This window comes from Sapajus apella, unplaced genomic scaffold (assembly GCF_009761245.1).
Source record: "Sapajus apella isolate SASKATOON/1434 unplaced genomic scaffold, GSC_monkey_1.0 scaffold11, whole genome shotgun sequence".
Taxonomy (NCBI): Eukaryota; Metazoa; Chordata; class Mammalia; order Primates; family Cebidae; genus Sapajus; species Sapajus apella.
The window spans coordinates 27,543,261-27,558,107 of NW_022436951.1; the positions used below are offsets into that span (position 1 = coordinate 27,543,261).

At 43.8% G+C, this 14,847-nt stretch overlaps 1 protein-coding gene across 6 annotated transcripts in view; it reads right to left on the reverse strand.

The window, feature by feature from the left end:
- Positions 1 to 14,847, reverse strand: part of TRIO (trio Rho guanine nucleotide exchange factor) — a 368,044-nt gene that overhangs the window by 59,960 nt on the left and 293,237 nt on the right. The window lies entirely within an intron of this gene.

Sequence of the window (14,847 nt, forward strand, 5' to 3'; positions counted from 1 at the left end):
AATGCTAATCTATCAGCATTTCTGGTCAGGAAACCATTTCATTTTAAAGGCCTTTCTTTTTATTTTCACCACTGAAATTTCCAATAAAGAAACGTGAAGAAATTAAATGTAAATGAAAACAGATGGTAAGATGCTTTGCTTGGTTAATCAGATGCACAGGATCTCACATATTGCCAAAGTGGAAGTGTAAAGCACCTCGGAAATGAAATAAATGAAGGAAGAGTCTAATGACTGATAATGGGTAACAACAAAAATGGGCTAGTGCGGATCAACATAAGTAATTAAAACGAGGCTAGAGACTTGAGTTATATATGTCCTGTAGGGAACAGGACCTGCTGGCCTGAGGCTCAGGAATGCTCTAGAAGCACATGGTCTGCAGCTGGTAGACAGTGGTTGGTTTTCAGGAAAAGATGAGCCTATAGCTCTTCTGCCTGTGACCAAACGCTGGAGAGAGTGGCCGAGCAACATGAGGCCAACCGAAGAATCAAGTTGTGGTTGTTGGGCTAGTCTCAGTGAGTCCCATCTTGAAAGAAAACGGCCTCATCACCATCCAGAGTGAGGAGTCCTAGAGACAGGAGGCCAGCGTCGTCGATCTCACCAAACAGAACCTGCCAATGCCAACGGAAGCCACCTGCCTGGGACTTTCTCTGCTTCCCACTACACTGCCTCCCGGCAGAGATGGGGCCGAGCGAGAGGACGTGCTCATCCCGCCGGCTGTGGAAGCAGTCTGTTCTGCCTGCCTCATCTCTTGTTTCCTGCCAGAGGTGGGATGGGACGAACCAGGCGGACCTGGGTTGATGGCTCTTCTGGCAGACGGCCACACATTGTTAAAAACCACGAAGTCATAAAAAATCACTGGGTTGTAAAAAAGTCTTTTTTAACCTAACTCTGTAGGCCAAGGCTTACTTTTTAACGGGATCTTTCTCTATTCTGGACAAATGCTGACTTTACTAGAGGAGAGTGTCTAGGCCACATGGCTCTCTTGAAATGACAGGGCCATTTTCATTGCTTTTTAAATGAGCCAACCCCCAAAATATATTTTTTTGGAAGACGAACAGTACGCTTTTTCTGAAACCAAAAGTCTAAGCTATAACAAAAAGAAAAAAATTTCCAAGGAACTATCTTACCAGTGATTACTGGGAGGGGATTTGGACTCATTCCTGACTTTTACACAAGGACAAAAGCAGATAGCCTTGCTGGGTGAAAGAGAGACGCTTAAAAAGAATTCCTTATAAATGAAACCAGAAAGACACACACACATCCTGCCAACTGGAGACATTCGTGCCCAGCAGCTTTCCGCCCCCCACTCCTAACTTGCAATCCACACGGCTCTTTAGCACAGGCTGGGGGTAGTGGAAGGTGGAAAGGTGATGTCACATCAGTCCTCATGCAGAAAATTCTCCAGCCAGGAAGCGGCCCCACTGTCTGCATCGAGCCCCAAAGTCGCACTGTTCCAGGGACCTTTTTTCAGCCTGACAGCAGAAGTTAGGGGAAATGCGCTTCCCTGCCCGCTCCTGCATGACAGAACAGCAGGCAGAAGGCCATGACCTGGCCTGCTGTCAGATAAGCCCTGCTCTGATGGAGGCTCTGAGAGCAGGGGTGCAGCATGTGACCCCGTATCTACCCAGGCCTCGCCAGGCAGGCAAGGAACAAAAGCCTGCAGTGGCGCTCTGGGCCCTGGTCAGTTCAAATGCTCAGAAATCAAGAACTTCTGAATGCTCGTCTACCTGTTTGGCTTTTTCAGATGCTGAGATCCTGTGTTCCCCAAAAGTCAAATGGCTGTTCTTTTCACAAAATTACCTAAGATTAGTATTACTTATACAAAGAAAGATTTTTTTTTTTTTTTTTTTTTTGAGACGGAGTTTCGCTCTTGTTACCCAGGCTGGAGTGCAATGGCGCGATCTCGGCTCACCGCAACCTCCGCCTCCTGGGTTCAGGCAATTCTCCTGCCTCAGCCTCCTGAGTAGCTGGGACTACAGGCGTGCGCCACCATGCCCAGCTAATTTTTGTATTTTAAGTAGAGACGGGGTTTCACCATGTTGACCAGGATGGTCTCGATCTCTTGACCTCGTGATCCACCCGCCTCGGCCTCCCAAAGTGCTGGGATTACAGGCGTGAGCCACCGCGCCCGGCCAAAGAAAGATATTTTAAAAAAAACAACAAATTCACCATGTGATGAGACTACTATTTTACATACTGCTGACTGAGGGATAATGAAGTTCTCCCTGTTACAATTGTGAGTTCTTGATTCTTAATTTCTCTATACAGGAAGTTATTCCCAAAGCAATACAGTACTTAATACTGTCCTGAATAGACAACCATCATGTAAGGAAACAAGAGTTAATTTTGGGGGAAATAAGCAGTCCCACAATGCTCAGACACCCTTCTATCCATCTGAGTCCGCCTTCCAGAGGCACTAACCCAGCAAAGAAGCATACACACTGAACCCACAGGCATAATAGTTCTTAACATTAAACACACAATGTTAGAAATGAAAGGTCTAATCTCATGTGAAAAAGGCATATCGAAGTGTATTCTTCATAATAAATATCTATACTTTTGGTTAATGTCTTCCCATTATTTGTTGAAAAACATGAAATCACTTTGGCTGCTTTGTTAAAGAGGATACCAAAGATGTTAGGGGCGGGGTATATGCAGATTTTTTAAAAAGTTGAATCATGTCTTTAAATGAAGCAGGTGGCACAAAAGACTCTCCCAGGCAAAATGGTTTTAAAAATTGTGCTATTCGTGGTTTAAATTATATGACTGATTTATTTCAGGAGGTGAACGACTTCTCTTCATGTATACATTTATTATTATTTTAAAAAATTTATACCAGATTCAGAATGCTAGCATGGAAAAATCTTTTACCTACATTCAAGAAAATGTACTATAAACTATGTTAACTTATACGTTTTCACAGAGCCACATTACAACATACTTGTTTTAATACGGCGTTAAGGAGAAAAAATGTGTCTCTGGAGTATTCTGCAATGAGCCTGCCAAACACTATAGCTATTTCTTTATATATTTTTGAGGTGGAGTCTCGCTGTGTCACAAAGGCTGGAGTGCAGTGGCTTGATCTTGGCTCACTGTGACCTCTGCTTCCCGGGTTCAAGTGATTTTCCTGCCTCAGTTCCCAAGTAGCTGAAATTACAGGCACCCACCACCACACCTGGCTAATATTTTGTATTTTTAGTAGAGACAGGTTTTCACCATGTTAGGCTAGTCTTGAACTCCTGACCTCAAGCGATCCGCCTGCCTCAGCCTCCCCAAGTGTTGGGATTACAGGCTTTAGCCACCACGTCTGGCTACTATCACTCTTTAATTCGTCTACAGAGAAGGTTAGCTAAAGTTTCAGAGTTTCAAGGGATGGAATATTAACTTAGAGCTACAGCTATGTAGAATGAGGAACCAGAAGATTATTTCCTCCAATAAACCACAAAGCAAATATCTGGTACATTATATTCTAGAGTCTCCATTGTTTAATTCAAAAACAAAGAAACAAAAGCCACAATTAGGAATTCCTTTTACAATTATATTTGAGTAACGCCCCCATCAAAAGCAAAGTGCTGCTCAACTAAAGCTAATAAGCGCTTGGTAATGGGATGAAGACATGTAGCACAGACTGGAGGAGGGAAAACGCCCCCATGTGCATGCACCTCGCAGGTACCAACTACTCCTAAGCACACAAAGCATTACGAGATGCAGCGCCAAGACCTGAACTAATTTGGTTTTATGACATCTTGTTCCCCTCCCTTACCCCCGCCCACCCACATGCACTGAATGGCACTGCATTTTATTTTTCAAATCACCATTTTGTCATTTCTTGAGGGCTGACTCCCACTATTTTGGGATGCCACATACTAAAACCACCACCCACAATAAAGACCAAAGACAAAAAGAAAAGAGGGTTGGAGCAACTGCTTTTGGAGTTCTCCACATATCCCACACGGGGGTCAAATGCTCTGTCTCTCTCATGCTCCCAGTGCCTCGGGAGAAGGCAGCTTTCTAAGAATCTCCTGTACCTTCCTGTCGTAAGTCTTCCTGTGAAGAACTCTTCCCTGCCTGTCAAGCCCCGGAGTAACCACAGTGAGGAGAGAGGAAGGGAGCGAGGGAGGGCGGGAGGGAGGGCTGGAGTTATTCCAGGCAGAAACAAAGCCTGCTCGGAGATGGAGACAAAGGAAATGAAAGGAACGCCTCTGCTAAGAACACCAATTAACAGCACGGATCTTGTCCTTGGCTGAATCAGTGCCCGTGGTGTGATGAAAGGCATGGCCACGGACCGGAGGCGGCAGTGGGAAATAAGCAGACCGCCCCTGCGTGGGGCCGGCGCTGAGAGTGCCTTGAGTGGGCACTGTGCTGTCTTTCTTTTTAGCTGAAGAGAGACAAAGAGAAAAACATTCCATGTTCAGTTCCTACGTCATAATAAGCACACCCCCTGTTTATTATTGAAGAGTTCCTTATTCAACTTCAGGCCTGCTTCTGTGCCCTTGGGCCACTTCTTACCGTAATCCATCAGCTTTAGGAGATAAAAGAGGAAGGGGAAGTTGCCTTAGGGCTAATATATTTTGTCTCAGCAGTTTGTCAAAGGCTGTATCCTTAGAAGAGTAACTCTAGCCTTCTCTTGCTGATGGGTATAGGTCCATTTCACTATAGTAGGAATTGTTTTTAACAAGAAGTAACAAAAGAAACGTTTTTCAACTGTGTATCTGAGAAAATGGACAATGGATACGACTGAGATGGTGACTTATAGTCAAATATTGAAAATATCAACAAAATAAGCCTCATTTTACATATATACAGACTAGAAGATGTCTCCAACGTGATCAGTGGTTGCCTGCAGTTTTCCAGTTAGCACATAATAGTTTCAGAGAAACTAGATATTTGCAGGGGTGGGGAGGAGGGTGGGCGGGCATGTGGTTTGTTCACATTTGTATGGTTTTGTATGAGAATTACAAAAAATTATTAGGAGCATCTGTATGGCTGCCCAGCCCCCATTGCTACTCCTTGGAGACAGGAAGAGGAAATGAGGAAGCCTCCATGGAGGAATTCCATGGCTTGTTACCCAGCTCCCAGGCCGATTCACTCTCTTTATGGACTTGCTCATATGCCCCTGGGGCCAACTTTGAGCACCTGGAGGAAATTCTTCAGAATGAAAAGCTATAAATTTGTGTTCTCCTGAAATCTAGCTGAAGAGATATACTTAGAAAGAGCACAAACCAGAGAGAGATTACAGTTAAACAAGGAGGGTGCCTGGTCCAGAAATAAGAAGAAAATTCCAAAACTAGGAAAAGCCAGTTTGCCTGAAGCCTCCTAACCTGGGACCTTTGGGTTTTTTGGGCACTTTTGGGGGAGGTTTCAGTTTAATTTTAATGTTATCTTCAAAAATATTCTAATATTCCAAGATTTCATATTCACTCTAAAAAAAGGCTGTAATACCAAATAACTTCAAGTTTCTTTGCTTCTTGGCTAAAAATATACACAAATTCAATGCGTAACACTTTTTTTTTTTAACATGGAAATGAGGGAACAAAATCATTTTAAAAATGCAGTTTGCTAAAACTGAAATAAAAAGAGCCTTTAATGTCGATTTTGGAGAGCATAATAACCATAACAAGCATTCTCTCTCTCTTTTTTTAAACAGACGAGGAAACTGCAGCTCCGCAAGATTATCAAGAATGTATAAGATCACACAGGTAGGGGTGAGGAGGCACAAACTGGCTTCTACAGTAACACACGATTCCCACTATCCTAATGCACATCCTGCCTTAAACCACTCACTTGGAGATACTTAAAGGGGAAGACAATTGGATAGAGTTCAGTTTGCACAGCAACTTGTGTGAAACAATCAGTCTTCGCAGTTGAAACAATCCAACATTGTGACAAGTCCTTCTGCGGTTTTTTTCAGATGGAACTGAATATTCCATGCACTGACAGCTTTAATGTGAGTGAGGCAGTACCGTTAACCTACTTGGATACTTTTAGAGTAGGTTCATATTATGCACTTCTTCAGCAAAGAAATTTCTTTATCCTATATTTAGTGTTTGGAATGTTTAACTTTTAAAAACAAAAATTGCAGTGGTGAGAATCCATATTCCTAACAACAACAAAAAAGACTTCAAGAGGATTCAAGACTTATAAAGCATACAGTTCACTACGTATATGAGTCTGTTCAGTGTTAAGGAGGGTCACTAGATTATGTTTTTTCTGAGCTTGAGTCAGGGGAATATGTATAGCACTGGAATAGATTCCATCTGTCCTATAAAAGGGCATACTGATTTCAGAATTAGAACCAGCCCAATAGTTCCATTCTCTTATCCCTAGAACTGGGCTCTCCCATTGGAAACATCGTAAAAGATCATTTACAGTTCTTCTTGACCTTACCTTCTCTTGAATTATTTTCTTAACAATTACTTAGCAGTAAAACTCTCCTGGCTCATGTCTGTGTAAGTTATTGACTATGGCAACGTTAGCAAATAAAACAGGCTTCTGTGCACATTACTCCAAGCAAGACTGGTTCACATTTGGACAGGCTGATGCCACACTGAACGTCAGGAAGCAGAAAAACTGCCTATTCCCAAAGTACTCTAACACATGAAGTCCCAGGCTGCTTGCAGGTGTCTAAGAGGGGCTCTGCATTCACACTGTGTGATTTGATGGGCACTGTAAAGTTACTTTGGGATTTATTTCTTAGATATTACCCAGAACATTCTTCCTTTTCAAATGTGATGCATATATATTTCCCCATAATCGATTTAATAGGTAAAATCACAATATATTAAAACATCACTCTGATATAACTGTACTCAGGAAACTGTCTTGAAATTACTATAAGGGTTAGAAAAGGATGGGCAGGCATTTTCTACACGCCCACACAGACACACACGCCCACACAGACACACGCGCACACAGACATACACACACACATACGTGTGTATGCACAAATTTCACTTTATCTTATTTATCCTTTATTGTGATCATTTTTTGTTCAAGAAATTCCACACGTCATCAATTTTTCTTCCAAATTTTTGCTAGCTTAAAAATTCTGAGGTGACAGCTTGAAGAACATCACTTGGAGGTTCCTAATAGTTTGAGAATTACCAACAAAAATATATAGAGAGAAACAAGAAAAATATAATAGCACAATTATCCTCCAGTATTTTAAAAAGCAAATTTAATAAAATCCCTTGAGAAGAATTTTGAGGGAATTAAAATACTGCTAGGATTCAAAAATTCTCTCTACAGAAAGAGTGCTAAGTCTTCTTAAGATCCATTACTCCCTAGAAAAATTGTTCATTAAAATATTTTGTTTTAAACTTTGGGGATGTTTATGATACCCCAAGGGGCATGCTCTGATGTCACTCCCACTTTGCAGACAAAGAAAAAGTTCAGAGAGAGAAGATAATTTACTCAAGATTCGGAGCTAGCTAGGGGCTGAGATATCAAATCGGACTTTTGATGTCACCAGTTGTTCTTTTCACTGCACAGAAATTACTACATTCACTTAGGAAAGCAGACGCATCATTGATATTTAGACACTGTTACTTTAACACACCCAGGGCAGGAATTCCTAGTGCACAGTGTCCCCGAGGGACCTACCCAGCTTGCACACGTGCAGACAGAGAGGTCACCATCTCTGAGTGGTAAAGCAATTTAATTAACATAAATGTAACAAAAAGAACCTAGGGTCAAAGACTTTTTAAAGGTTTTGTAAACAAAAATACAAGGAGTATTGTTGAAAATGAGGTTCAGAACAATTCATGTAACATCCACACAGCCAACACTTACCTCCCAGTATTCCACGAACAAATAGAGTTAAGCAGCACCACTTACCCTTCGAATGCTGAATACATATTTTCTGTGACCCCCTTTTGATCTGACACCCCACTCCCTTTCTTTGGCAGGTCCCTCCACCTCAAGAGACCCTTCTCGACTGAGCTCTGAATAAACTAGAAGTGCCCTGTGAGTCTCAGCAGATCTCCTTGGCTCTCTGCGTCTCGCTGCCCACTTGTGAAGCGCATATGCAGATAATGGCTGGGAAGAAAGTGAAGGCAAACACGGAAAGTGAACCAGGCCATGACCAGAATCTGGTAGAGAGCATTCCTGCTGGCATGCAGGTGCCAACCTGTGACAGACTCCCTTTTTTGGCTGCATGGTCTGGACAGATAGCTGTCAAAGGTTACCGTTACAAAGCTAGCCTCTGGAGCAGGGCAGCATTCCATGGGCATCTGCAGACCTAACTCCCCCTCACCTTGGCTCTTTTTATCCTGTTGCCTTTTCCTCAAAGTGAAGCTTTCCGACTTCTCAAATAACCTTTGCAGGAATTACATCTTTGCATCTTTTCACCAGTTCTGTGTATAAAGCCAGAATCTGGCATAGACACTCCCTTGAATATGATGGCGATGTTGGAAGCATCCCTCTCCCCAGCTAACTTTGTATTATCCTATCATATGGCTGTAGAACCAGAGTCTAAATATCAACATTAGGACACTGTCATTTTCTCAAATCGTCTGAAAAACGCCAAACAAAATTAAACCGAAACAGACATAAAGCCAACTAAAATCATAACGCAGTTTGTAGCACAGATTACTTTAGACTGTTTACATGCCATTTACAAGAAAAAGGGATGATCAAGAGCAGTCCCCAGATATGAAAAAGGTCTTACAACACACAATGGATGTGCAGTGCTCTGTTCCCAGTTGCTCCTCACATTCCTAGCGGTTCCTCACAAACCATCTCCACACAGCCCCATCCCAAGGTGGTCAGCACGGAACGCATTTCAGGTTCCAAGCACATAACACTTCTGTTTTCAAGCACACGTCAATCACTGAGCAGCCACTGGAAAAAAAGGAGGCAGAGAGAAAGCGCAAGCCCGAGCATCTGCAGAGAGCTTGTGTACCTAGGTCGAGGATCCAGTACTTGCAGGTGCCCGGCTGCCCGCCGCCGCAGTAGGCTGAGCTGACAGAGGACAGCGGGTCCAGCGTGTCCACTGGCTTCAATCCGTTGGGCATGGTGATGGGAGCCGACTGGAGGCTAAAGGAACCCCTGCCCTACCTTTCCCTTCACGGCAGCTAGAGCCACCGCTTGGCAGCAAAAGCAGAGACCAGCTAAACAGACACGCAGACACAGACTGGGACGCGACAGGGACAGGCACACAGACTGGCAGTGTTAGCTCGGCCGGCGCCAGCCCACGGCCCAGCGCGCGCCTCTCCCTCGCTGGCGTCTGAGCGCGCGCTGCAGTTGGGTTTCACAAGTGGGAATACCCAGACGCAGTGGATTTCATTCTACCACACTGACTCTAATTGGAGCTCAAGGAAATTCTTCAGGCACCCTGGAAACCAGATGTCTCTCCTCGCCGGCACTAGCCAGAGCTGCAATTTCCTTACTCAGTGAAATGTGAAGTGACAGATGCCCTCCCCACGAGGGCCGTTCTGAATGGCTTCCCTGACTTGGGCTTTGTGTACATCTGGAGGGAGGTCGGCCCTGGGAGGCACACAACAAACAGCACCTCCTGATGTGATTTGATAAAAAAAAAGAAATGTAAGGCGGTCTAATAGCCAACCGGTTACATCACTGTGCTGTAATGCCACTCCTCGCTTATTAAAAACATATCTTCATTCTTCCTCACAGGAAGCAGCCACAGAACTGAAAATGTAAATTCTTGCATGTGAACTGTAAAGGAGTTTTAAGAAACACGCATCTTAGGAGTTCATTTTTGTCTTCCTTGGAAACTCGATCTTTTCCTTAGCTGACAAACATTCTTACTCTCTTTGAAAGTTTCCATATGTTTTCTTCCTTGCCCCACACCACACAATGGCTTCAGAGGGCAATGTCCGCTGCGTGGGAACCACGGAGCCTGACTTCCAGCTTTTATGGAAGTGTGCGCTCCCCTGTTCCTCAGTGTCCTCTGAACTAGACCTGGATGCCCTTGCTCTGACAAAGAGTCACCTGGAACATTCTCCATGTATCTCAACCTGTAATATAGTGCTGAGCTGCTTACAATTTCTTTGAGGAAGTGTTGTTTGTGGGACCTCAAAAAAAAGCGTACTATTTTGACTTCTTTATATTAATAATTCTTTTCATGTCTGCTTTATCTAACTTGACAGTACAATTTTATTTGTGCTGCTTTATGTAACTTTGAAAAAAAAGTTAAATATTGGTTTTTTCCCCATCCCCTCAATTTGCTGCAAAATATTTAAAATTCTCAAAGGAAAAAGAATGTGGAAACAGCACAGACTTCTAGTTTCTTTCTGAGCAATTAACTACTATAAAAATCAAGATGATATATCCAGGGCGCCCAGAGAAAACTGTCTCAGGTACTGCAGTGGCCCTCTCACAACTGCTGCGAGGGGAGTCTGGCATTTACGGGCCCATGTTAGGCTTCATATTCTTCTTAAAACACCAAAAGCAAAGCTTAAGGTTGTTTTTCCCTTTAAATGGTCCCGTGATAGGTCCAGATGGTGTATTTATGCCAGGACCCAGCGAGAGGCAGAGTTCTGCACAGAGCACTTTTTATTTAAGAGAAGAAAACTTTATTGCCAAATAAATAACCTCCTCTTTTGTTAGCAAAAAGCACTAAAAAATTATGACCTAAAGGAAATCAAGTTAACTGACATTCTAAGGTTTCCAGTTACTATAACCGTTATTAAAAAAGTTTGCTTTGTCCCTTTCCAAAAGTACAGACTGCCAACAAGGGCCATTAATTTAAAAATTATAAAAAAGATGTCAGGGAATTTAATTACTTTATGTGTAATATAAGTTCTCTATGAAAGAAAAGAGTATTAAGCTTAAAAACGAGGAAAATAATTTTGGCCAAAAATGTATGGGAAATTTCCCTAGGGACTGATCACTTCAAATCTGAAGTTTGGGGTGGGCACAGTAGCTCACACCTGTAATCCCAACACCTTGGGAGGCTGAGGTGGGTGGATCACCTGAGGCCAGGAGTTTGAGACCAGCCTGGCCAACATGATGAAACCCCATCTCTACTAAAAATACAAAAATTAGCCAGGTGTGGTGGCGCATGCTTGTAATCCTAGCTGCTCAGGAGGCTTAGGCAAGAGAATTGCTTGAACCCAGGAAGCAGAGGTTGCACTGAGCCAAGATCACGCCATTGCACTCTAGCCTGGGCAACAGAGAGACTGTCTCTAAATCAATCAATCAATCAATCAATCTCAAGTTCACATTTGTCAGAGAGGTGTAGCATCCTGGAGATGAGGGAGTGAGGAAGGAAGATGCCTTCCGGGTCCCCTCCCTCCTTCCAGTCATGTAGGTGGGAGATTGCGGAGTGTGTGAAATGGGACAGTGCATTTTATACAGTAAGTAAAGAGAAATTACCTTAATTAAAGGCACCACACGACTACTCTGAAGGGTGACAATCTGAGCCAATAGAAACATGGAACCAGAAGAAATATGGAGGTGAGGCAAAAGGAAAAGGGGGAAGGAAGTCCAAACCACTGGCAAAATCTCCCTGGAAATAAGTTTTGACGCCGAGGCCTATTTCTACCATGATGGCATGGCCAGGGATCTTGGTCTGAGAGTCTGAACAGACTCGGTTCGGGAGAAGACAACACAGGGGTTAGCAAACTCAACAGACAGTGGGAAGAAACTCGGGTTCGAAACCATGGCCATGAGAGTAGGAAGAAAAAGGAGGTGAAAAAGATGGGTGACTTGGTTAACTAGGAACAAACTATAGAAGCGACAATGTGATGTGACCAGAAAGGAAACTGGAAGCTGCTGAGAGGCTTGAGAAAGGGGAGAATGAGGTTGAAGCTGTGAGTCTTGAACCTCGTTTGATCTGCTGAATGAGTCTGCCTGCAGTGTGAGAATATTAGCAAGTAAGGAAAGGTGGTCAGGAAATGATGACAGAAGCCTGAACTGCAAATGGACAGGACTCAGAAAAGGAACGAAACAGTGAGACAGGTTTAGTGCAGACAGAGTTGAGTTTTGATAGAAAGAAGAGAGACATGAAAATGGAGTGAATGGGGTGGGTCAGAGCCAAACAGCACAGGCACTTGGCAAAAGAGAAGATGCGTAACGTAGAAATTAACAGAGCTGTGAAGGAAAACAAGACCTTCTGCTTTTTGGTATTTTTGATAATTTTTGACATTTTAATTTGATGGCTGGACATACAATTTAAAATGTCACAGAGAGAACAGAAGATCCACTAAGATAGTGCTGCTTTAAGGACATAACGTTTCTCTCTGAGGACCAAAGCCAGAGACGCTGGGAAGAAACAAAAAGGTGATATCTACGTCAAGCAAACTGAGCACTGACTCTTAACATCATGACTGCACTTCATAATCCCCCAAAACAAATCCTTAAAATTAACCAGGATGGTGGCGTTATAGGCTGAACTGTGTATTCCCAAATTTCTAGGCTGAAGTCCCAAGCCCTGGACCTGGAATGTGACTGTGCTTTGAGGCAGGAACTTTAAAGAGGTGACTGAGTTAAAATGAGGTCCTTAGGGTGGATCCTCATCCAATATGCCTGGTGTCCTCACAGGACGAGGAGATGAGGGCACAGACACGCATGCAAGTAAGGCCTCATAGACACAGGGAGAAGATGGCCACCTTCTCGCCTACGCAACCCAAGGAGAGAGGCCTCGGGAGAAACCTACTCTGCTGACACCCTGATCTTTAACTCTCAGTCTCCAGAAAACAAATTTCTGTTGTTTGAACCAGGCAGTGCATGGTACTTTGTTACAGTTGCCCCAGCCCCAGCTCATCCGGGCACGTGCATGTGAGGGGTACTATACTCAAAATGGAATATAAACACAGAAACCAATGAACCCAGCCAAAGAAGCTCACCTCGAGGTGGGTAGGGAAGAAAAGAACTAACCTAACTTTGAAAAACAGCTTTTTTATTATATACTGTAAAACCAAAAAGCAACAATAAAAAAATCCCTGTAAGTTTATTCCTCACATGAGTATGGGTTAGCAATTCTGAAACTACTATAGTGAGAATGGGTAGAGTCTTTTTTTTTTTTTTTTTTTTTTAAAGAGGTGGGGTCTCACTATGTTGCCCAGGCTGGAGTGCAGTGGTTATTCACAGACGCGATCCCACTACTGATCACCACAGGAGTTTTGACCTGCTCCGTTTCCTACCTGGGCCGGTTCACCCCTCCTTAGGCGACCTGGTGGTCCCCCGATCCTGGGAGGTCACCATATTGATGCCGAACTTAGTGTGGACACCTGATCGACATAGCGCACTACAGCCCAGAACTCCTGGACTCAAGAGATCCTCCAGCCTCAGCCTCCCGAATAGCTGGGACTACAGGCACGCGCCACCGTGCCCAGCAGAGTTGAGTCTTAAAGTCAGAAACAGTAAAGAACATATTCAATTTCCAAATAGGAGAGGAAAAAAAAAGAACTTTTAGAATAGGACCGAACAAATAATTACGTTCTGGAGAATGAAATCCAGGTGTCTTACTATCAAAGAGTTACAAATGAGGAGAGGAAAAGGGTTAGAATAAAGCCTTTGTTGTTAGATTGCAGTGGGACATTTCAGTATGATGTAAACTCATACGCACACATACAGGAGCCTAGTGGAGCTGTGAGGAGAGGGCCACCACCCTCCAGACTCCCAGATTGGCAGATCCACTGACACAGCTTGCACCATGCACCTGGAAAAGCTGCAGACAACGCCATTTGTGAAAGCAGCCAGGAGGGAGGCTGTGCCCTGCCAAGCCAAGGGACAGAGCTGTCCAAGACCACGGGAACCCACCTCTTACATCAGCGTGACCTGGATGTGAGACATGGAGTCAAAGGAGATCATTTTTGAGTTTTAGGATTTGACTGTCCTGCTGGATTTCAGACTTGCATGGGGCCTGTAGGCACTTTGTTTTGGCCAATTTCTCCCACTTGGAACAGCTTGTATTTCCCCAATACCTATACCCCCATTGTATCTAGGAAGTAACTAAGTTGCTTTTGATTTTACAGGCTCACAGGTGAAAGGAACCTGCCTTGTCTCAGATGAGACTTTGGACTGTGGACTTTTGAGTCAATGCTGAAATGAGTTAAGACGTTGGGGGACTGTTGGGAAGGCATGATTGGTTTGGAAATTCGAGGACATGAGATTTAGGAGCGACAAGGGAGGTGGAATGATAGGGTTTGGCTGTCTCCCCACCCAAATCTCATCCTGAATTCCCACATGTTGTGGGAGGGACCCGGTGGGAGGTAACGGAATCATGGGGGCAAGCTTTTCCCATGCTATGCTCGTGATAGTGAATAAGTCTCACAAGATCTGATGGTTTTAAAAAGAGGAGTTCCCCTGCACTGCTGCCTGCTGCCATCCAGGTAAGATGTGACTTGCTCCTCCTTGCCGTTCACCTTCCTCCATGATTGTGAGGCCACCCCAGCCATGCGGAACTGTAAGTCCAATAAACCTCTTTCTTTTGTAAACGGCCCAGTCTCAGGTATGTCTTTATCAGCAGCATGAAAACAGATGAATACAAGGAGAGACAGAGATGGGGGGAGGGGAGATGGAAGAGGGGAAACAAAATACAGATGTTTATGTACACATGGGTTAGTACACACACTTATCTGCTAAGAGGGCCCGAAGTCATGGCACCACATAGCAATTAGCATACCTAGCACCCAAATCTTAGTTTCTAAGACCATTCTCCAATAAAAGGAACCAGGAGAACTTCTTGGAGAAATGGCTGACTCCAGGACTGTGGCAAGGACAATACAGGATAAGCCTGGAACATTTTATGGTGCCAGAAAGTAAAGGAATGCTTAAAACAAGATAGGAGAATGCCAGAAGTTCACAGACAGGGCTCTTGATAGCCACAGCTGCAAAAATCTAAGAAGAAAACAATCACGGCACTGGATTATGATACACATA